The sequence below is a fragment of the Oryzias latipes genome, chromosome 2 (assembly GCF_053564925.1).
Source record: "Oryzias latipes strain Hd-rR chromosome 2, Olatipes_Hd-rR_3.1".
Lineage (NCBI taxonomy): Eukaryota > Metazoa > Chordata > Actinopteri > Beloniformes > Adrianichthyidae > Oryzias > Oryzias latipes.
The window spans coordinates 40,278,285-40,302,077 of record NC_136238.1 but is presented as its reverse complement, the minus strand read 5'-3'; the positions used below and the strand labels follow the sequence as shown (position 1 = coordinate 40,302,077).

Below are 23,793 nucleotides of genomic sequence, written 5' to 3'. Positions count from 1 at the left end.
TTATTTTACCAAATTACTATATGAGACAAAAAGGTTCTTATATTTATCTAAATATTTGGCTACTGTGTTGGGCAGTAGCTAGTTTTCTCCAAATATTATAAACCTTCCTTATAATTTCAGAATTGAGATAAACGTCTCATTTTTGTTTCGTTTTTTTTTTTTTGTGTTTGTACAAAAACGTAAAATTCGGAAACCATTTTCTTTTGAATTATCCGTCAATATTTAAATTTATAGTTTCAAATTGACCTACATTTTGGTCACATTTGTGTTTTTCTTTGTCTGATACGCTGGCAACAGTTTTTCCCAGAATGCACTGGGGAATTATTTTTAGTTTCAGTTCGTTCTTCCCCAGAACGTCACCATTCCCCTTTTTATTCTACCTGTCTGGTCAACCACCTTTCAATGTTTTAAAGGCAGCTGCTGCCTCCGGACGTCCAGATACTTTGAAGTCGAACCCGTCTGATTTGTAAAGAAACTTGGTGAAAGCTTCTTTCACTTTTCTGTATTTTAAAATAAGAAAAAAATCCCATATCTTCTTAAAAGTTGCTACAGTTTCTCAAACTTTGCATGGTTTTGGAGGCCAACGGTTTTTAGAAAATCTCCCAAACGCTCCAGCACCCTGCTGAATTCTCTGATAAGGGGCGGACGCTCGTCACAGAAGATGTCTTTTGTCGTCTTTTTTTGTGTGTGTGTGTGTGTGTGTGTGTGTCTCTCTTGTGTTTTGAAGTCGGACCTCTTCACATTGATCCTCTGTGGCGTTTGTTTGTCATCTGGTGAACCATCACTGTCAAAGCCGGAGCCGCTCCGCTCCCGACACTCATCCCAGCGAGGGCTTAGACATTCAATTAGGGACGGTTAAGGCACTGCCGATGCGCTGATTCTAAATCAACGTTCCGCTTATCTCTGTGGCTGAGCCCTCTGTTGAGAAAGAAAAAAAAAAAGAGGCAAAGTTTGGGTCGACTTTCTTGGATATCTCAACTGATCAATCGTGTCACGCTTGTCACTGGGACATGTGGCCAATCCCAGAGCTCCAATTATAACAGACGGTTAAATTTACCATTTTCTTATACCTCAGGTGCCACTCAGCTGCCGTGAAAAAGAAGAATTGCACTTATGTGCCGAGTGTTAACCGGTCCCTTTGAGGCTGGTCGCCGAAAATGTCCTTAACTCAACAGAAACCTCTGCCTATCAGGTACCTTTAGAGGAAACGTTGTGTCACACAGCTACTCCGTACATTCTGCGCATTTTCTACATACGAAATTTCAGTCTTTCCTGATACATGTACGATAATTCACCAGTGTTTCTTGCGTTCGTCATTCGTCGATGTGCGCAGATGTCAGCCAAGGATTTCGGCCGACGAGTTTTTACGTGAATTTGGGTTTCTACAGTTCCGAGTTTTTGGTCAGTTGTGAACTACGCGGTTTAGTTTATACGTAATTATTACGGAAATTGAACTCAATTGCGCGTCATTCCTGAGAGATGCATACACAAAATGTTGGCTTTCCACAACCGTTCCATGTATTTCTTACCGACTTTTCCCACATGTACCACAGATGTATAACTTTATCTCCCACCTGTCTTGTTAATATTACGTAATTCACGCACTAATCCCCAATGAATTGCATAGAAAAAGCAGTTAATATTCCACGTATTTATTTTTTCTTTGTGTGGTTTATTTGTACTTCTTTCGTGGTTGTAACCCTTGTGCTATCCTAGGCAGTTGGGTCATCTAGACCCACTAGACAGTGCGCTGAACCTTTTTTCTTCAATGATTTGTGAACCTCACTGGTGTCCATGGATTACATGAAATCTTTCCACCTTTATCCACCTTTGTCATGGTAGGGAGAACACGTCAATGTAAGGATCGGGTCATCTGGACCCCATAGGATAGCACAAGGGTCAATGTAATTAATTCGTGATACATCTGTGAAAATTTCATGCCAATTTCACTTTTCCCACGTATATTCACATATGACTAATTTTCATCTGTGTAATAGGCGTAAATTGTACGTAGTTGGCTGTGCGACGCGGCCTGAACCTCTTGGTGTGTCGTCACCTCTTTGAAACCGTCCAAGAGATTCCTTCACTGGAACTGATATGTTCCAACCCGCAAAGAATCCGCATCTGCCTTTTTTCTTCCCCTACCTGGACGATGTTTTTGAGGTGTTGCCAGGCGAAGTTATCAGCAGAACATTGAATTTGAGCCGTCGGAGCTTGTGTTGACTGCCATGACCAATGGGTTGACGGACGGCGTGCTAAACCCTTTTAATAGCTGCTAATCAATTAAACCTGTCATTGATGAAGCAGTAGCCGGCAGTTTTCCAAGGATAATGGTTTTTGTCAACCAAAAAAAAAAAAGCTCTTATCTGCGAGGGTTGGTGTGATAAATAGCTGAAACATTTCCAGCGAGATCTGCTTCTCATCTCAACCTCTTATCTTGACCTGTACATCTTCTAATGCTAGTCCCTAGAGTTATTTAGCACATGTAACATAAATAATAAATATGTCTCAGACTTTTATTTTCTAAGTATTTGCCCCTAAAACTCTACTTCAAAGCTACTATGGACAATTTAGAGTCTTACATTCTTGCTTTTTTTTAACAGTTTAAGATCCCGTTTAAGTGAACTTCTACACACTTGACTTAACTTCTGCGGTAGCGGGGAACCAGTTGGTGCTTCCCCAGTAGACAATGTTAGAACTACATCATGTTTTTTTCTTCTTCTTTTCTTAGGTTTTCTCTAAGCTGCACAGTGGCGTTGTGGATAGTACTTTCGCCTTAGAGTGAGAAGGTGCTGGTTCAAATTCCGGCTAGGATTTTTCAGTGTGGAGCTAGCACAAAAACAAGCACTTGACCATTTATATGAAGCCAAATCCAACATTGCCTGGAAAGACTTGGAACAGTAAAGAATGAAGAAAAAAGACCACATAAAAGGAATGGATAATCCCCATTCATTCTCTGATGGACTGATTTTTGTTGTTTCTGGGGGGAGGGGCAGGAACTTGAACTCTTTGGCCTTTTGAAAGTCTATTTGCATTTACACTGAAGTGAACCGCGCCAGAGCACATTAGCAAGTTCCACACAAAAAGGTTCAAGGCCGGGATTTGAACCAGGAACCTTCTCGTTTGAGAGTGCGAATCACTACTCCACTGTGCAGCCCTCATGCAACTTCCTGTCAAATTTCAAAATACATTAAAATATGATCCAATGTTATTTTATACAATTTTAGAACTTTAGACCAAAGCCATTTCTAAAAAAAGGGTTAGGACAGTTCAACGTCTGGACCCCAGTCCCCATCAGATGGCAGAATTTGTGCACACTTCCATACAATCCTCCCTGGAACAGGGCTCCAGCTCCCCCCAGGGGCCCAGTCCCAGATTAGTATAATCCCACCCAGGGTTAAATAAAGGCAATGGGGTTAGGATTAGGACTTACTTAGGGGCAAGTCTTCATTTAAAAATCAAAATAAAATGGGTTAGGATTAGGCCCTTTCTTTGGGGCTAGGGTTAGGGGTTAGTGTTAGGGTTATGTTAATTAAGGCCCACAAAGAAGGAAACCTCAAATACAGCTTGTGTTTGTAACAAAAACGATGATAAAGTGACTTTGGCGAGATTTATTTCTATGTCTAGGCAATAGACACTAAAAGCCATAAAACCTCAACTTCCATCCCTCTGTGTGGAGTTGGAGTCCGTTTGAGCCGCCGTTAACCAGAAGGGTTTTATAAACGGTTATGACAACTCATCACATCACTGTCCTAAATGAATTATCACTTCCTGTTTTACCTATTTGTCAATATTTCCCCTCTGCGGCAGACGGTGCTTCATCAGATCGGCTCTGGCGCAGTCCAAGAAAGACATCCTCCGCATTCCCGCAACCCTTTGACTGTCGTATTGATGCCACATCTCCACCTCTGACAATACTTTTTTCCCCCTCCTCACACCTCCACATCCTTATCCATCACATATCCCATCCCACAGGACGAACTCCCATTGTACGATTAAAAAGAAAAAAAAAAAGGTGTAAAGAACAGGCGCGAAAAACAATCACTAAAAGAGATACAAAGGTTGATTTCATCCATCTTGTACCCTGAAGTAAATCTTTTGGGGGTAAACTGAGATCTACGTTCTATTCCTGAATTGCCTCGGAGCTCATCCATAACGGCTTAGCAGGGCGCGCCGAGGGGGCCGGCTGTGGCAAACGGCGGGGAATTGAATGAGGCGAAGGTAGACAGAGATGTCTCCTTGGAGGTCACGCCGGCAAAATTGAAAGTCTCAGGTAAAGTGGGGGCCCCTGTCGGTTTAATAAAATGGAGAGAATTTCCATTTACCCTCGACGCCCACCCTCCTTAATGCATTGTTTTTAGATGGGAGGGGCAGGGATGAGTCAGGAGATGAGGTATACACTTTATAGACACAAATAATCGTAAATTGGGAATGTCACCTTTAAGCCGGGGCATTTTTATTATTGTTAGTGGTGCTGTTGAGTGGGTTTGATGTTTTATTCTCTCTGGGATGCGGCGCACCAACCCGGACGCCCACCTTTAGACCGTCCCTTCTTGGGGGGAGGTATACAGGCGGGGGACTTTAAGCTAACTTTTTCCTCGGGAAGCCAATATATCTGAGTGACTGATTGCAGATGGCACGCTTTAAAATATCTATTAACTCTGCAAGATGTTGCCTTTTTTTAACCCTGAGAGTTTACAGCCGTCTGTGGGCCAGTCAATCCCGTCCTACCGGAGGACCTGGCCTTTGCCAGAACAGGTGTAAGCCCTTTATTTACGGCCATTATTCGGATGTTACAAACACTCCTGTCTGGTTTATGGCGGCGACTATATAGATCCTCCCTTCCGCTGTAATATTAACCGCCTCCCCATGATTCAGTATGAAGGCGCGTGGGGGGGCTCCTGGGAGCTGTGTAGTCAGGCGGGCGGTCGGGTACAGGTACTCATCTAATTGAAGTCTCCCGGGAACCCTCCGCCGTCGGATTTATAAATTGGACGGGAAAACATATTGACAAAAGTCTTAGTCGTCTGATGGACGGACTGCGATGCTAAGCAACATCATTTCCCATTCTAGACTGTTTGGAAATGGACAAAACAAAAGTATATTTAAATTAGATTTGCAACACTTGACTGACTTGCGCGCGGAAGCCAGTCGGAGACCTGTTTATTCCCCCCTCTGTATCACATTATATGCGAGTGCCTTTGCAAATTAACGAAGCAGGCCCTCTGTATTTTCGGCTCGCCGTTAATTGCGAGAAATAATATTAAGGACGTGCGATTCTTATGCTTGAGCATATTGCATTATAATAAGTTCAGGAACATTACCAGGGAACACAGCTTATTAAAGAAAGGCAAGGTAGAGGCTGGATAGAGATAGATTTAACTGTAATATACCTAATCCTGAATACATTATACATTTGCATGCAAAACCTTAGACAAGATTTGAATATTAATTGAAACATGCAGATGATGTATAGGGTTGTAATTATTGCTGATTTTGAAGTATAATTGGATGAAAACTTTTTGCAGTCCTAGACTGCAAGGACAAAAAAAAAAAAAAGATGACATCACAGGAGGCGAAATTATCAAAAAATGAATTGGGCCAAATGCCCTTATGGGGCTCGACAGAAATATAGTAAAATCCACTAACTAAGTCAAATCACATGTGTTGGGGATGCTCAAAAGAAGTTTTAACATTATTATGGGATGGCCTCAGGACCTATGACTTGGCCATTTTCTGGCAAAAGGGGAAAAGGAGCTAATTCACACATTTTCTAATAAAATTACATTTTGAGAAATGTTCAGGAAATATTTACACAAATTCTGCCAGGATAAGTCTACACCCAAAACAAATGTTTTATTGGCCTGGGAAAAGGCAGCCATCTTCAATCCCTTTTGGTACCAGCTCCAAATTGAAACTCCTCCAAGGGACGTTAATCTATCGCCTCCTAACTCCTTCAGTCTAAAGCCACTACCAAAGTCTCATTGACCTTTGACCCCCAAGAAAAGACCACTATCTCAACAAAAAGAAAAAAATCACCTTTAGTAATTTCCCAGGGATTTCATCTATAACTTTCTTACTTCTCAAGCATAAAGTTAGTAGATTTTGAACGGTGTTAGTGTTGCTCGCTTTTAAAATTGGCATATTCCTCTTTTGCTCACATGTTTTTAACCAGAATGTTTATGAAAATGTAATAAATGAATCCCTGGCTCAAGCTGAACAAAACAATATGACAAACGAAATGAACAGATTAGGAATGTGGTTTGGGTAACAAAAAAACCTCAGTTGCTAAGGAAATCTAAAAAATTAAAGGGTGTGTACCAGCCACTCAACCAGGGAAGGTGGGGTAACCCTTGTGCTATCCTAGGCACTTTAACATTGGGAGTTGGGTCATCTAGACCCACTAGACAGTGCTCTGAACCTTTTTTCTTCAATGATTTGTGATCTTCACTGGTGTCCATGGATTACATGAAATCTTTCCACCTTTATCCACCTTTGTCATAGTAGGGAGAACACGTCAATGTAAGGGTGGGGTCATCTGAGATAGCACAAGGGTTAATATGGGGTTGCGAGGGAGGGCAAGGATATTGTGCCTTTAATTTTTTATTCTTTCCAGTGGACTTTGACAGATTTGTGGCTAAATCGCTAAAACGCTTCATCCTGTCGGTTGGTTAAAGGATGTGTTTGTGAGGGTGGATTGAAAGGTTTCCCCAAAACAATGGTGAATTGAGGTAGGGGTGGGCAATTCATTAAACACTGTGGCGAAATGAAGACAAAAAACAAATGAGAGACTTAAGCAACCTGGCTAATTATGCATGCTTCTTTCATTTCCACCGCTTCCATTTCACAAGGTCTCAACAGGGCGAGAGCAGAAAATTGTCAACAAATGCTAAAAACAACTCTTTTCCCTTCCTTGTCAGCGAGAGCAAATTGAATATTTTACTGTAGGAGGACTTTGTCGCCGCTTTTCTTTGCTCCGTCTGAACTAAACCCATTAACAAAATGGGGAATTATTGGTGGAAAGTTTGTTTTTTAAAAAAGATCGTACCTGTGATAGGGTAAATATACTGGGTGGGGCACATGGTGCCTGCTATGCTCCACACTGATGCATCCACTTGGTACGTACATCTACACACACAGAAGGTACATACTTCTACTACACAAACAAAACGTACCACTACAGACATGAATGGTACATACCTCTGCAGACACAGGCTGTACATTCCTCTACTCACACTGAAAGGATGTACACGAACCAATGGTATATGCTTCTACACACATGGATGGTACATACTGTACAACTACACATACAGACGGTAAGTACATTGAATCACACGGACAGTACGTACATCTGCACACACGGATGGTACGTACCTCTACAGCAGGGGTGCCCAAATCCAGGCCTCGAGGGCCGGTTTCCTACATATTTTCCAACCAACCTGCCACTGAAGCTCCTTATTGGCTAAACACACCTGATCCAGGTAATCAACAGCAAATAAGGCAGGGTTTCTGGAAAACTAGCAGGAGGCTGGCCCTCAGGGCCTGGATTTTGACACCTCTGCTCTACAGACATAGATGGCACACAGCTCTACAGACACACGGTATGTACAGTACAGACCAAAGGTTTGGAAACACCTTCCCATTTGAAAAAGAAGGGTGTGTCCAAACTTTTAGTCTGTAATGTACATCTACACGCACAGACGATACATTTAGTCCCAAGGACAGTACATACATTCACAAAAACTGATGGTACGTACATCTACACATACGGACGGTGCAAAGGGTATGTACATCTACACACATGGATGGGACGTACATCTACATAGACGTCTACAAACACAGACGGTACGTACGTCTTCAGACACGGATGGTATGTACATCTAAACACGGACGGTACTTACCTCTACACACACAGAATGTACACACCTCTAAACACATGGAAGATATGTATATTTTTTAAAAAAAATATTGTTTACGTAGCACCGTAGCATATGAAACGTAACAAAGTGCTTTACACCAAAACACTGAGGTTACATACATCGACCGTACATACATCAACACCCACGGACAGTAGTAACACCAACACACATGGACACTACGTATGTCAACTTGAGGATGACTAAGTCCACGAACATCTAAGTTTTCTTGGTCTGAGCTTGCATCTGGCTCAAAACTGCACGACTGGGTGACTCTGTCATTACTTGCTATTATCTTTGCAACTTTAATGTTAGGTTGGGGTGTGAGGGGCTGTAAGTTAGCAGGTGACCTTGTACATAGAGAGCTCTCAGCAATGGGGAGGGGAAGGGAGGGGGGGGGTTGCTCCAGGCCAATGGTTCCACCCACAACTCAGAAATAGTTTTCTGATGAAGTCCTGCTGCCCTGCAGAAATTATGTCCTAGAAAAGGACACAGGTTGTTTTTTTTTCTTTTTTATTCTGGCAAAAAACGGCACCACCATGAATAAAACACCACTAAAAATGCTTTGAAAATAGATCTAAAGACGATTGAAATGGTTTTTTAAACCCCTGGCTGTATCTCTAACTGAGCGGCACTGAACTCCATGGAGGTGTTACCAACTACGCCTTGGATAACACGGCGAGTCACATGTAAAGTCGGCCAACCCCACCACCTGTTTCATCTTCCCCTAACAGTTCCAAACATGCTCCTTTCTCCTCCGCCTGTCTCCTGTCTGCTCACTGCCAAGTTTTCATGAGTCATGACAGGCAGGTTGGCGTTAAAGTGACCCCCCCCCTTTCCTCCTCCCTTTCTTGTGTCTCGAGCCGCTGAGCACCCCCCTCCCCCCGCTTCTCCCTGTCACACACGGAGAACGGGGAGAGGACCTCCGCTAACTCCTGTCAGAGCTGTCACGCACTCTGCTGCCGACACAGTTTTGACAAGCAGTCGGTTAAAATACCCACCGAGACCTGCCGCCCTTCCATGCCGCCCCCCTCCCTACCCTGCCATCATTACCTTATCTTACATGCTGATTTGACCTCTTTCCTTAAAACTTTATGCATAGCCCCAGACAGAGGACTTCTGTGATTTGAAACATCTGGAAAGGCAATTAAAAGACCTGATTGCAGCTCCCAAACCTTTGTAGTGTCCCAACTTCCATCCATACATCCACTACTGGCTGAACATGATAAGGATGAAGAGGTCGCTTCAGGGCGGGGACTTTAGCAGCGCAGGAGTCCAAACACTAGATACACAGAGAAGGTACGTACATCTACACACAGAGAAGGTACGTACATCTACACACAAAGAAGGTACGTACATCTACACACGTGGATTGTACGAAGATCTACTCACAAGGACAGTACATACACCTATGAACACTGACAGAACGTACATCTATACACACTGATGGAACATACATCAACTTACATAAAAGGGACACACATCTGCACAAAGGGATAGTATGTACATCTACACACACGGACAGCTAATACATCTACAACCCCTGATATCAAAATAAATGGATGGTATGTAGATCTACACAAACTGATGGAATGTATATCTACACACTCCAATGTTACATACCTTTACACATGAAAAAGGAAGGAGAAGAATTTCTGAACCACGTATGTATTTATGCAGGCCCGTCTTAATGTACCAACAGACCTTATCCAGTCTTTGAAAAACAAGAATAAACTCAGTTGTAACTGCTTTTATTGCATATAGTTGGAATAATTAAGTTTAACCATGTTTACAAAGCATTAATCACATATACCTGTACAGGGTTTGACCTGCACAGATGCTGTGGGTTTTTTGGGTTGTCCGAGCCTATGGAGGGTCATAGATAGGAGCTAGAACGTCTGAAGGTGCATTTCCATTCAGGTTTGTATGGCTACCTTAAGGGACATCATGAAAACAGAACATACCATTGTCATGTGTGTGGTAAGTGTACCGTCTAGTGTATCGTCAAGTGCATCATCAAGGCTAATGAAAGTCGGAAGCACTTATGATGTACAGGTGATGCTGTCATCCGTTGCCCTTAGGTCCCATTGTAGTCGTTTGTAAGAGGTGAGTACTGGCTTATTACAGACCGTATGCAAATACCACACACACAGGGTGATCCTTAAGTGGCCATACGACACCTGTAGGATGTCTACACAAACTACACCCTAATTGTTTAATTTCCTCATTTCTAACAGTAATGCTGCACGCCCTTGCACAGTCTCTAGGATATGAGTGGGGTCAAAAAGATTTTTTGTATGACATTTCTGCGTCTCACCTACTTCACCCTTTACTGACCCTTAAGTATTGTATATGTATTCTCCACGACCTGCTGCTCCCAGCTTTACGGATTCACAGACTGGTCTACGACCTTGATATTGCGTGCGTGCCACTTACAGGTTTGCCCTATTTCCACCCACAGACAGCCTCTACCCACCTGTAGGGGCAACTGTTACCAAGGGAAGCGATTTTGTTGCAGACAAAAGCGCCCAAGGCCCTTGCACACTTGTCTACAGACTCCTAGATATCAAAAACTAGATTCTATCCCTTTCCTGGTACTCTAATCTGCAAACTGTCAATGCTAGCAAGCCATTTTCTCCAAAATGATCCATCATAAATGAACCTGCCACCCAGAGTGCACGTAAGCAGAGCTGATGGAGTGAAAGAATGGCTCCGATGAGCAGCCACGGGGAGCTGTTAACGCCCTGACATGTCCTCAGGAACACCGAGGGGCGCTGGTCCAAAAAAAAAAAAAAAGGGGGGGGAGTTTTGTTTAAACACTCAAGGTTCTCTGGTTGAATCCGTCCCAACGTTGCATCTTCAAGCTCCAGAGTCCGGGGAACGGCACTCTAGCCTGTTTGAGTTCATGCGTGTTTGCTGTCGGCTTTTGTATGTTGATAGAAGCCGCGTTGGAGCTCTGTGTTTGTTTAGTCCGTCTGGCGGCCATGCCGATTTCGCGATAAATATTAGAGTTCAAATATGTGAGTAGGGCATTTATTGAAAGCGATCGCTCCAAACATTATTTGTTTGTCTGCAGAATTGCAGCTTGCTGCGTTTTTTTTTGTTTTTGGTTTTTTGTCAAATGGGTTATGAGAAACTTTCCCCCCAAAGCAAGTCCGATTGTAACCAACTGGATTTGTGTTTGTTTTATGCCTTTTCCAGGCTGTCAGTGTTTAGAAGTGCTCGTGTGTGTGTGCGATGGGAGGCTCACATGTGCGTAACAGCGATAGCTACACTACATTCGGGGGGAAACAAACACCTCAAGAGACCCTCTCATACATCCACAGGCAGAGAGGTTTGCAGAACCGGAGTGCAGGACGTTCATCCACCCACGGCATTTTTGTCCCTACATGTGATTACAAGGTAGTCCAAGAATCCTCTAGGTGCAGCGCGAAGGGAGTGTGAGAAAATATTTTTTGAAAAAGAGGAGAAAAAAAAAGTGACTTTGGAGTCCAATGGGTGGGAAAGTGAGGCCGGAAATGGAGGGACGGGGCCAAGGAACAGTGGGAGAGTGACCTTTTACAAGACAGCTGCTCTCTCTCAGGTGCCTGTTCTCAGCAGATTTTTTTTTTCGTCTTTTTTTTCTCGCGTTAGTCATTATTTGGTCCCGCGGGATCGAGAGCCGGCCGGGCTGAGTGTTTCATGTGGCAGGAAGGGAACTAAACTCTCACAGAAACCCATCAACTCACTCTGAGCAGCAGTCACATGATGTTTGAAATCATGAAATCGAATAAGTTTTCACCCCCCCCCCCCCCCCCCACGCAAATTAGTCTTACTATAAGGTAAGACTATAAGCTTTGTTTTTTTCATAAAACAACAGAGTGCTTAAAATCTACTACATCTTATACATGAAATATTTCTGGTAGAGTTAATTGATGTCAAAGCATTTGATTTGTCAGAAAGTTTGGTTTTGAACATGCTAACGTGTGCGGTGTAGCGGTTTTGGATTGTGATTTTTGAAGCAGTGTTTTTTTAACAGAAGTAGGGAGATATCGTGATCATGGAAACGCTTGTTTTAGCAATATTAGTCTGTTAATTTTATAAGTCATAAACATGGTTGTGTATTATTGTAAATATGCTAACGCAGCCAATGTGTAGCCTTTTTATGCGTTATTAGCAAAGTTGGGAATTAGTATTGTCACAGTAACGCTTGTTTTAGAGGTCATAGCCTTGTTTTACAAGTTGCTAACAATGTTGGGTATTATTGTAAATATGCTAACGCAGCTAATGTGTAGCCTTCTTACGCGTTATTAGCAAAATTGGGAATTCATGTTGTCACAGTAACGCTTGTTTTAGAGGTAATCGCCTTGTTTTACAAGTTGCCAACAATGTTGCGCATTATTGTAAATATGCTAATGCTGCTAATGTGTTGTTAGCATAGTTGGGAATTAGCATATTCAGTTGCATTTGTTTTAGTGATATTAGGCTGTTTTTTTTACAAGTTGCTAACAAGGTTGGTATTATGTTAAATATGCTATTGTTTCTAATGTTTAGCGGTGTTAGATTCTGTTCTTCTACATTATGCTAACACTGCTAATGTGTAGCCTTTTTACATGTTACTAGCAGTTAGAAGTTAGCATAGTCACAGTAATGTTTGTTTTTGCGATTTCAGTCTGATTGTTTATAAGTTGCAAACAAGGTTTGGTGTTATTGTAAATGCTATGCTGCTAACATGTCGCAGTATCGGTTAGCGTAGTCACAAAACTGCAGGTACTCTGTATATGCTAAGCTTTTCACATGTTACTAAGAAGTTTAGAAGTTAACACAGTCATAGTTACACTTTTTTTTAGCTGTATCGTGTGTTTTTTATGAGATACAAACAATGTTGAATATTATTGGAAATATGCCAACACTGTTAGCATGTAGCCATTTGAAATTGTGTTATCTTCATTTTTACTAAAAAAGTTGGTAGTTAGTGTGGTCATGATAGCAATATCAGTTTCTTTTTTAACAATTTCCCAACAAGGAACAGATACATCAAGTTTTTTTTTTAATTGACCTTGTTCCAAATATTTTTGTTTTTGATTAAGCTTTAGCTTTTTATTACGTTTTAGCACTAAAACATCAATCACAATAAAAGCATATTAACCAAATGAGAAAGCAAAGCAGTTTTTAAGCAAGGTGGTGGTAGGTTAATAGTTTGAACCTCTGTTGCAATTTGTGACCAAGGAATTATGGCTGAGACCCTACTTTTGTGTTGTTTGTGCATTTGGAGTGTCTTCTCTCTGTTTTCTTGTGTTCTCTGCTGCAGTGGGAGGTTCTGTCGCTCGTTTTTTTCTCCTCCTATATTTCATTGCAGATTGGTGCCCAAATTTTCCAGAGCACCTGATTGGTTGAGAACGTCCAGCTTTGGGTTTAAATACTGCAATAACATCTTAAGTAATGACAATGTGGGGTGCAAAAAATTAGACGAGAACCTTTTCCTGTTGTTAATAAGATGTTTAACACAACTAAATCCAACTTGGTAACATTTTTGTTGAAATTTTTGCATCTACGGATGTAAATTGATCAAAAACAGCCAGAGGTTCTTTTTCCTATGAAAAAGTTTGCAAGACAAAAAACAAAGATTACAAAATTTTTCTCAAATTGGTGTTCTTCATTATGCAGTATAATGTCCACTAGGGCAGTGTTTTTCAACCAGTGTGCCGCGGCACACTAGTGTGCCGTGGGAGATGGCCAAGTGTGCCGTGGGAAATTGCCCTCATTCACTGATCTAAAAACATTTTCCATCTCCAGGATTTTAGCTCTCTGTTCATCCAAACAGGCCCTGATAAAACACTGAGGAGTTAGGAATATAAAAGATCGTAAAATACCTTTATTTTGCGTTTATTTTATTTTATTAAAGACATTTTGATAAGAATGACGTACCGCGATTCAGCTGCACCTTCGGCTGTATTTTGGAAAAGTCCCGTGTTGGGGGGGTTAATCACATGTCATCAGTCTGACCAATCAGAAGTGCTTAAAGTCTTCACTTCCTTGTCCCGATTTAGCTCGTAAAGTCGCTCAGTTCTAACAGAAATACCAGCTAAAGCTCGTCTTTAGCGGTGTAGCTTTCCACAGAACCCGGTATCAGACCGTGGAACAAGTGAACAAAACAATGAAGCTCCGAAAACCGATCTTCGGCCGTTTTATGCACTACATTTCCCATGATGCATTGGGTTGTGAGAGTGACAGCGCAAAAGGAGATCTGTTGTTAAACGTCTTGAAACTAACGAACACACATCAAACTGTTTTTAAATCTTCTAACTTAAATTTTATTGCATCTTTTAGAAAAAAACAGCTGCAGTTTCCAGCTTTTTCTGTAACAATTATCTCAAAAATGCATGTGAGATTGAGCAGGGGCTCTAGATCAATACAGACTATGAGTTTCTCCTTTTTTTTTAATTTTTGGATGCTGGTGTGCCTCGGGATTTTTTTTAAGGTTAAAGTGTGCCGTGGCTCAGAAAAGGTTGAAAAACACTGCACTAGGGGGTGGTTGCAAAACTCTGTCAATCCCACTTGATTCAACTCCGACAGGTTTATTGCCCCACAAGCATTTTATATCTTTACATGACAAATGACTATGACCAATGCCAATTTTGCATTGGTAAATGGAACTAAATATACTCCAAGTTTGTACCCTAAAGATTTCACGTGGTTGTCATAGCGACCTTTTACAATAAACAGTATCTGGTCTCTATAGAGTAGATATGGGTTTGAAAAAAATTGAAATAAAATAAAGATTTCAAAATGTGTTTTTAAGTCGGCGCTCTTGATGGTGCAGTTCCTCCAATGTCCACTAATTCCAACCTACTGATTGAAGTCTATTGACATTAATGTTCTTTCATTGACGAATTGGTGTACCGATTTTTGTGCCTGTAAGGGAAAGGGAAACTGATCTAGGCTTGTACCTTTTTTTTTCGTGGTTGCCATGGCAACCTTTCATAATAGGCACAGTAACTGGTTTCTTTGGAGTAAATGTGCCAATTGTCAGTGTTTGTCTAAATTAGGAGGTTACGACTTTGTTTTGTGTAAAGAAAAAAAAAAGTTAAGTAATGTCGGGCTAACATGATATTTACTTCCGATTCAAATTAAAATTTTATTATATTTTTTTTACTATCCATCCACTAAATCCTATTTATATGTGTGTGTGTGTGTATGAAACAAAGTTTTGCCAAAAGAGTTAAAATTAAAAATCATGTAGAACCAACATGAGTTATAATAACATTAATATAAATGAAAATAAAATACTTAAAAATAAAATTAAATCAGTTAAGGACTATAGAAAAGGTAAAAAGAATATATATAAAATCTTTCTTAAACTACACTTGAAAAAAAAAGTTTCACTCCAAGTTGTGGTAAAAGACAATCATAGTACTACGATTTGAAAAAAAATTTTTTTAGAAAAAGACTTGTCGCTGTAATCAACAGTAGAAACCCTGTAAGCCTTTCTTTAGACATACGTAAATATAGGTACTGGATATTTTTATGTGTTTTTCTTTTATGAGGGTAATAAAAGAGTCAGTCGGGGGCTTGTCCGGTGCAAGGAAAACGCATTAGGTGATACACCTCATCTCCATCAAGCTCTCCAGGTTACGGCAGCTCAGGAAAGGGGCGGGGAGTTTTTTTCCTTCCCCCTCCCTTTGCTAAAGTCTTCAATCTTGCTAAGCCTGAGGGTCTGAGTAGGTGTTTAATTATTAAAGGTGTTTGAACAAAAGGCTATTCTAAGCCTGCTGGAGCCACCAACTGGACATTCTGCTCAGAGTTTGATGGATGATTACCTTCAGAAATAGTCCGCTCCCTCTGCCGTGCAAGAGTTACATTACCTCGGACGACTTGCTGAGGCCGACGCTTCCAGAGACAAACGCCCCCCCCCCACCCCCGTCGCCGCCTTGCAGCGTTTCTTGGACACTGAAACATAGCGCCGTGCACACGGAACGGAGCCAGGTTAATGCTTATCCGTGTACTTTGGTTAAAAAGTATTTCAGCAATCCTCCGTTATTCTAAAAATGAAAATCATTTATTAAAATTAAACAGTAACTACCAAAGATTTGAGCCTTAAATACTACATGTAGCATAAAACGTACATTTATGGACCCAACAATTACAGGCGATGTCGTGTTCCATCACTTACCTAAATTGTACAATTTATATTTCATGAATGGGCCTATACTTTGTGTTGGAACCACATGATTTGCCTTTAGTTTCCAGATTGAAACTGGTTCGAAAATGAAGTGGAGCCAGATGAAGTTCCTTAAACATCTACTAGGGGCTTGTTGCAAAAAACATGTCAGGCCTGGTTAATCCAGATGTAAACAAGACGGATTGTTGCATTTACTTAGCCAAACCATCAAAAAAAGGCTTCACAAAACACAAAAATATGCATATTGTGCGATTGTTTTTTGCTTTATTTTCAAGAGATTGTTCCATTTTTGATTTTTTGTTTTACTTTTTACCAACAGCTGGGCCAACAGATGAGAGCTGAAGGCCTCTTGTGTTGGAAATATTTTCAGAAAATTAAACAAGCTTCAACACGGAAGTCAAACAGCTGCCTTTTGATTTATTAGTGGTTACGTTAAACATTTTCTGAATTGGCCTGGCTCTGCGTATTAGTGTTTCGTGTTTTAACTTTAACCCAGAAGTCATATAATTGGACTTTGGTATTCTATTAGTTTTGCCACAAAACCCTAGTGGTTACTTTAGCCTTGTTTCCACTGAGGTCTATGGTACAGTCCACTCTGGTATTTTGTTTCCATGATCAAATGGACCCACTAAACCGGACCGAAAAAAGGAACGGACTGGTTAGGGCGGAGCTACAGTTAAAACCCGTTGGTTGACTTAATCATTACGACAAAAGAAAGCGGCTGTAGTCCTCATTGCCGTCCACAATTTTCTGTCAAACAACATTAATTCAATTCAATTCAATTTTATTTGTATAGCCCAAATTCACAACAACAGTCTCCTCAATGGGCTTTCGTATAGGTAATTGGAAAAGTTTAACATAAAATAAAAAGGATCAAGAATACATAGAATTCAATAGGAAAATACTCAATTGAATTGACCTTGTATATACAAAGTACCAAAAGCAAAGCAGAAAAAAAATTAGCTTCTTGGTGAGCGCCATTGTTGAAACACTGAGGCACAGCGTCTTAGTGGTTACATTAAAAGTTTAGCGAATTGGCCTGTTACCACATATTGCTGTATTTTTATTTGATCTTCAGTCAGGAAGTCAAATGATTGTACTTTGGTTTACTATTTGTTACGCCACAGAATCCTAGTGGTTACTGTGAGTATTACGGGATTATAACTGGTTCAGAATATTTTTGATTTTAAACAAGCTTCCATCCGGAAGTCAAATGGTGGCATTTTGGTTTAACGTTAGATACTTTAGCATTTGTGAGAAGTTACTTTTTTAAAAGTTGCTTTTGGTGTGGAAAAACATCTATATTCTTTACGATAACGCTCTTAAAAGAAGTTGTACCTTTCCTTTAAGCTGTGTCACACAACCACTACAAACATTTTTCGTATATTGCACACATGAAAAGTGGTCATACTGGAATTTGCGTGGAAAAGTGAAAAAAGTCGTGGTCTTTACGTGAAATTTTCACAAATAAATCACGAATGAACCACGTTAAGAACACAAATTCATTAGTGGTTTGTGCGCCATATAAACGTAAAAAAATTATACATTACTGGTACATATGGGAAAAGTTTGTGGAAAGCCACAAATTTGCATACGCATCTTGCAAAAATGACGCACAATTGGGTGAGATTTACATAATAATTGCGTATAAGATATGTAAAATACGTATAAAATGCATAAATCCCAACCAACCAAAAATTTGAAACAAACCAAATTCAGATCCGTCACGTCATATAAAGACACATCGATGAATGACGACCGCAAGAAACACGAAATACGTAAATTACGCGTATATCCCAAAAGACCAAAATTGTATACGCTGAAAATGCGAAAAAGGTAGTTTTGTAACACAGCCTTTAATAAAGTCAGTAGGATTTCCCATTCTAGTTTTGTACTCCCAAAAATATTTTGCTTAAATAATACGAAAAAAAAAAGCAAACAGTGGTTATTAACGAAGTATCAGTCATTCATTCATTCACCTTCTTCCGTTTATTCCCTTTTGGGTCACGGGGCTGCCGGAGCCAAGGTAGGGGGCACCCTGGACAGGTCGCCAGTCTGTCGCAGGGGTTCACTAAATAGGAAAAAAAAAAGAAAAAATCTTCATGAACTACTTTTTAGTAAAACAGAAATCATTGAACATCAAACTGTAAGATAATTGGAGCCTTTCACATTAAAAAAGTTGTCAAATCTACTTAATAAATAAACTTTCTGAGTTATTATTTTTATGTTACAATGTTGCGACGGCAAACGGAGGATGTCATGGATCATTTCTACTTTCAGCAAAACATCTTTTCTCCTCCAGTGGTCGATAAAGCATCCAAACATCGGCATTCTGACTCCTCCTTTCATCATCTGGACGTTGCCGCGCTCTTTCCTCATCATCGTCTGTAAAAACAGCGTTATCACCGCGGCTAAATAATGCGCCAGATTGGACCGATTTTCTTCGCCTACATTCATCAAAAAAAATAGCCAGGAGGCACGTTTTTACCAAACGAATGAAGGCCGGCCCGGCGGCGCTCTGACCTCAGCTGGTCCACCAGTCAGAACCAGAAACAGAGCAGAACCAGACTCTGGGATTTGCCAGACAGGAGTCATGAGAGCGGTCCTGCAGCAGACACAGTCACTCTGTGGCTTTATCACCTCGTTTCACCGCTTCTGAAAGCATTTATTTTCCTTTTCTCTGAGTGAAGAAAAATGAAACGCCTGCGTCCCAAAAATAAATAAATATATTACATTCAAAGGCCTCTAGACTTTACAGAATTTTTTTTTTTTTTTTTTTTGGAAGCCAAAAATTACCGAAGGCTCCGTAAACATCTTTCCGACCTGGAACTTTAGGGGCCCATGAGTCCTGACAGAGCAGGTATTGGCTCAGCAAAGGTTTCACAAGGTTTTTGGGTGGATTTTTTTTTTAATTAATGGAGACATCAGTCTGAACCTGGAGTCCAAAAACCACAAGGCCTCGAAGTCTCCAGAAAGCCGCCCCTACCCTATTATTAAGTGGTAACTCAAACAGCTCCTCCATTTCATCAGGAGCTGCACAGAGAACTCGTGATTCATGTAGACTCTGGGTATTCTGGATGGAACATAGACGTGCTTCGAACGTGAAGCTATGGATCAGTCCAAGGTTCTGTATCTAATCTGGAGGAACTTTTCTAGGACAAATTCTAAAAAATGTTGAACAGTTACATCTATCTTAGTGTTTTGGGGGTCAGAATTATCATTTCACGTTTTAAAATACTCTTTACAGTGTTCACCATTTTGTGGCATGCTACGCCGGCCGTGTAGTAAAAGCATTAGCCATGTCCAATGTGTTAAATGTGTTAGCTGCATAGAAAAAACAGGGTTAGCCATGTTAGCTACCTCAGCTACGTCAGCCACATTGACAGTGATAGCCATGTTAAAAGCGTAAGTTGCAGTAAAAGCATTAGCTGTGTGGAAAGCGTTAGTTGTGTTAAAAGCGTTAGCTGTGTTAAAAGCGTTAGCTGTGTTAAAAGCATTAGCTGTTTTAAAAGCGTTAGCTGTGTTAAAAGTGTTAGCTTTATTAAGAGCGTCAGCTGTTTTAAAACCATTAGCTGTTTTAAAAGCGTTAGCTGTGTTAAAAGTGTTAGCTTTATTAAGAGCGTTAGCTGTTTTAAAAGCGTTAGCTGTTTTAAAAGCGTTAGCTGTGTTAAAAGTGTTAGCTTTATTAAAAGCGTTAGCTGTTTTAAAAGCGTTAGCTGTGTTAAAAGCATTAGCTGTGTTAAAAGCGTTAGCTGTGTTAAAAGCGTTAGATGTGTTAAAATTGTTAGCCTAAGAAATGTGTTGGATGTATTTAAAAATGTGTTGGATGTATGTTATCTGCAGTGAAACTGTGAGCCATGTTAAGTATTAGCAACAATAAAACTGTTATTTGCATCTAAAGCGTAAGCCACTTTAAAAGCATTAGCATGTTAATACAATCACCCTAAACCACCCAACCATGTCTCACACACTTAAAAAAACAGACCAATACCGCTAATAATACATTACTATGATAATGCTAACTACCAATCTTGTTAGCAACACAGTAAAAAAAAAATTGTCCAACAATGCTACACGTTAATCACATTAGCAGATTTACAATACCTGCACTTCCCAACCCTGTTTATAAAACACAAAAGAGCAGACTGATATACCTAAAACAAAGTGGGCTACACAATGTCAGTGAAACATTTTGAATGTCAGATGTGGGGGGGCAGGTGGCTCCGCCTACTTTTAATTGAGGCATCTGATTGGTCAATTTATAACTAATTAATACTCTACTGAAAAAATATCATGAAACAAACATATGATTAGTAAGAACAGGTTAACCCTTGTCATTTGTTTGGGTCCAAATTGACCCGTTGTCTAGTGTGAAAACGGGTCAATTTTGACCCAATATTAGGGTTGAAAAATGGGTAGAAGATCAAAAATCCTGACAGATATACCAGCTGTTTCTTTCTAAAAAAAACAAACAGGTTTGAACTGAACGTTTGTTCCGAAGAAGTGGACTTCCGAGGACAACGATTTTTTTCTGGTCTCTTCGCCTCTGCCCCCCTGTTCTGTCGGTTTGTTGACGAAATCAGTTTAATTCTTTCAAATTACTTTTAAATCCCACTTTTGGACGCTTTTGCTTTTATGTGTTGATGTTTTATTCATTTTTCCTGATGCAAGCTTTTTCATGTGAGACTTTTATGTTTGTTGCTTCGCTTACAGTACACTTTGATGAAGCCTCACAACTTATTTGCTGGGATTTCTGCTCGTCTTTTTCGAATCGCTTCCTCTCGAGTACTCCCTTTTTTTTAAATTATCTGTCCATCGAAAAACAGCTTGTTTTATGGAGGAACTTGTTTCTAAAGTGTTCCATTTCTTTAAGACGTTCTAATGGGTTTAATAATGACAGGGAAGAAGGTGGTGAAGTAACCTTTAAACGTCAGTTGCTTACGAACTGGGTTTTTTTTCCATTGTTAATACATTTCTTCTTTTTTTTTTGGCTTTCAAAGTCATAAACTCAATCTCTGTTAGGTTTGTGGATGCAAAACTAGACCCAATAACTATCCTTCTACCGCCGTGCTTCACAGTTCTAGCTAAACCCAGTTTCACATTTATTTTTGACTAAAATAAATAAATAGCAAAACCTAAATACCTTAGGATTTGTAATTTATTCAGCTACGTCTCTTTATTTGCACAAACCATGGCTAAAAAAAGAGATATTTCAGCTATTGTCTGGAGAAAGGCGTTCACGTGTCGCAACGCAGGATTTTAAGTTAAACAAAACGCACATCCATTGAACGGAACACGTGATGATCCAACCACAATTTGCCATTTTTTTAAGCAACGTTTTATTTAGCGTAACCTCTGACAGCTCATTTTGGCTGTACTCAATTTTAAAGCTACATTTACACAAGCCTTTAAAACGTGCATTCAGATTCAGGCGGCAACTTCCGAAGAAAAATCTATTTATAAACGTCCATTTTTGGGCTTCCGCGTTGAAAACTCTCACATTTACGTATAGCTAAAAAATGTTTGCTACGACCGTCTTCGAGCCCTACGTGCAAAAAGGCGCAAGATTTGCACCAAGCCTCTTTCAATTGCGCACATCTGCAAATAAACAGAAGACAAACTAGAAGAAGCCCCTCCCTGCTTGAGCAGTGTGAACACCATAAAAGAGCGTTCAAGATTAGCGCTTCCTGTGGGTACGTAGCTTCCCAGGTTTCCACAGAAGCTTTATCCTGTATTGAAGTCCATCTGTGGAGCCAGCCCCCTCCCCCATACACCATCCCTGCCAATCGACTCTGAAAGCTTCTGTGCAAAACTTTGTCTCTGACCCAGTGACACTGGTAGTTGCAGCACAACAGCTAGCCTCAAGGGGAAAACCTAGCATCAAATTACCTCTCTACCAGACCTGTACCATCTCCATGTGTGTATTTCTGAGAGACACTACGTGTTTGGAGGCTTGGGGGGGGTTGGTTGAAGGTTGGGGTTGTACTTGCCTTGACCACAGACTGACTGCTCGCCCCCGGGCCCCTGGCGTCAGTGTCAGGAAGAGGTGAATCGGACTATCTCCACTTGCAAATCTATCCCCGGAGAACCCGGAGCCCTCGCACCCCCACCCCCTCGGCAAAACATCCTTTTAGAAAGGGGTCTATCGGCCATTCCGTCCCTTCCTCACCTCTTTTGCCGTGCCAACAGGGTGCTACATCTGAGAGGAGAGGTGCGACCGCGCCGCTAATCTCTCTGAGTCACCCCGCCTCTCCAAGGACGGCTACCTCAGTGGTCAAGGTGAAGCAGAGTTTAGCCGCTGGCCTTCCTTAAGTGGTAATTTAGACAGGAATTAAGGGATAACTCACAATTCGAAGGAGGAAATCCTTTGAGTTTCCTTTTTTTAATGGAGTACCTACCTCACAGTGGATAATTGAAGCCAGATGTTGGCCCATGCAACATTAAAACCGTCAGCCAACCACCCCCCCCGTGGGCTTACGAAACATCCTGAAATGTTGGCTTTTGTCTCCTAGTACCCGCCTAATCGCATTAGTCAGATTCAATCGACGGAGAGGTGATTTTTAACGCTCAAATTTAGCCGATTCCGCCTCTACAACCTGGGAAACGGTCAGCGGCGAGATGAAAGCCCAGCTCTAATAATGTCTCACATGTGTACTGGCAAATTGTCTGGCAACACCGGGGCGAGCAGCGCTCCCCTAAAAAGCAACATGCACTATTTATGATTATAAAGCAAGGGCAGCGCGGGTGAGCGCTGTCAAAATAAAAAAAAACACGTCAATCTCTGCTCCCCACTGTTGCCTGAGCTCGTTGCCTGTCTGTTTAACGCGTGGTTTTTTATGTCGGCTTATGATGTACAAAGGCGGGAAAAATCACATCAAACCCGCAGATTTTTTGCAACTTCTACATGTCTGAAAGGAGAGGCGGAGGAGGGGCGGTGTTGGAAATCAAAGGGAATATCAAAGTTAGGAGAAGTGCAGGAATACGTCTGGAAAAGTAAATATTTTTGTCCTAATGGTTTGTGTGTTTGGGAAACGCGCGTGTGATGAAAAGGCCTGTTTTGATACATGCCGGTGCAGCTGGCTGAAGGCTAGGTGGGGAAGTGAGATGGGTTAGGTGGGGGGAAAAAAAAGGAGGCCAAGATTGGTTTTAATACTTCATAGGGCATTGAAAATTCCCTCTGAATCGTGCTAACTTCTCCCCTCTCCATGCAATTATGCATGTTTATTCATTTTGATTAACGGCGATGAAACGTGGCGTCCGCCACCAGCCTGATGGAGGAGCGCTTGTGCCGCCGAGCGGGGTGACGGGTCCGTCTGAGGGACATGAAAGGCCTCGCACCTTCTGAAACAGCAGGTAACTGAACCGGTCTGAATATTTTAGCCGTCTCCCAGGAAAACAATCAAAGGCGACGCGGGGACGTCTGGGGGCGCCGGTTTGAGTTGGCGTGACACAAGTAATACGTTGATTAGCCGCCTTGGGCCCCGGGTCTTCTCCACTTCTAACAAGTGCTTGAAAATCTTTCTTCTCTGAGCTCTTCCCCTCTGAATCTGAGGGCCACTAGAGGGATCAGGAGGGAGACGTAGGAAAAGAAGGAGAAGCAGCAACTGGAAATGTGAGTGCTGTCAAAATAAAACCCTCTATGTCCTAACGAAGTCTAGAAATTTCTGGGTTTCATTGAATCTAAGGACATATGGCTGTTTGTCTTGCTGTCCTGTG

The 23,793-nt window shown here is 41.2% G+C and overlaps 1 long non-coding RNA gene across 6 annotated transcripts in view; it reads right to left on the bottom strand.

Annotated features, from left to right (window-relative positions):
- Positions 1-18,349, bottom strand: part of LOC110016065 (uncharacterized) — a 95,009-nt gene extending 76,660 nt beyond the window's left edge. Inside the window, exons 1-2 of one of the 6 annotated variants that reach the window (XR_013654370.1) lie at positions 18,057-18,349; positions 734-918 (exon numbers count right to left, since the gene is read on the bottom strand). This is a non-coding gene — a long non-coding RNA (uncharacterized LOC110016065). Of the gene's footprint in view, positions 1-733; positions 1,195-9,091; positions 10,756-18,056 lie in introns of those variants that run through there. The other 5 variants (XR_013654369.1, XR_013654379.1, XR_013654373.1 and 2 more) reach the window with 5 other exon arrangements.
- Positions 18,350-23,793: the final 5,444 nt, after the last annotated feature.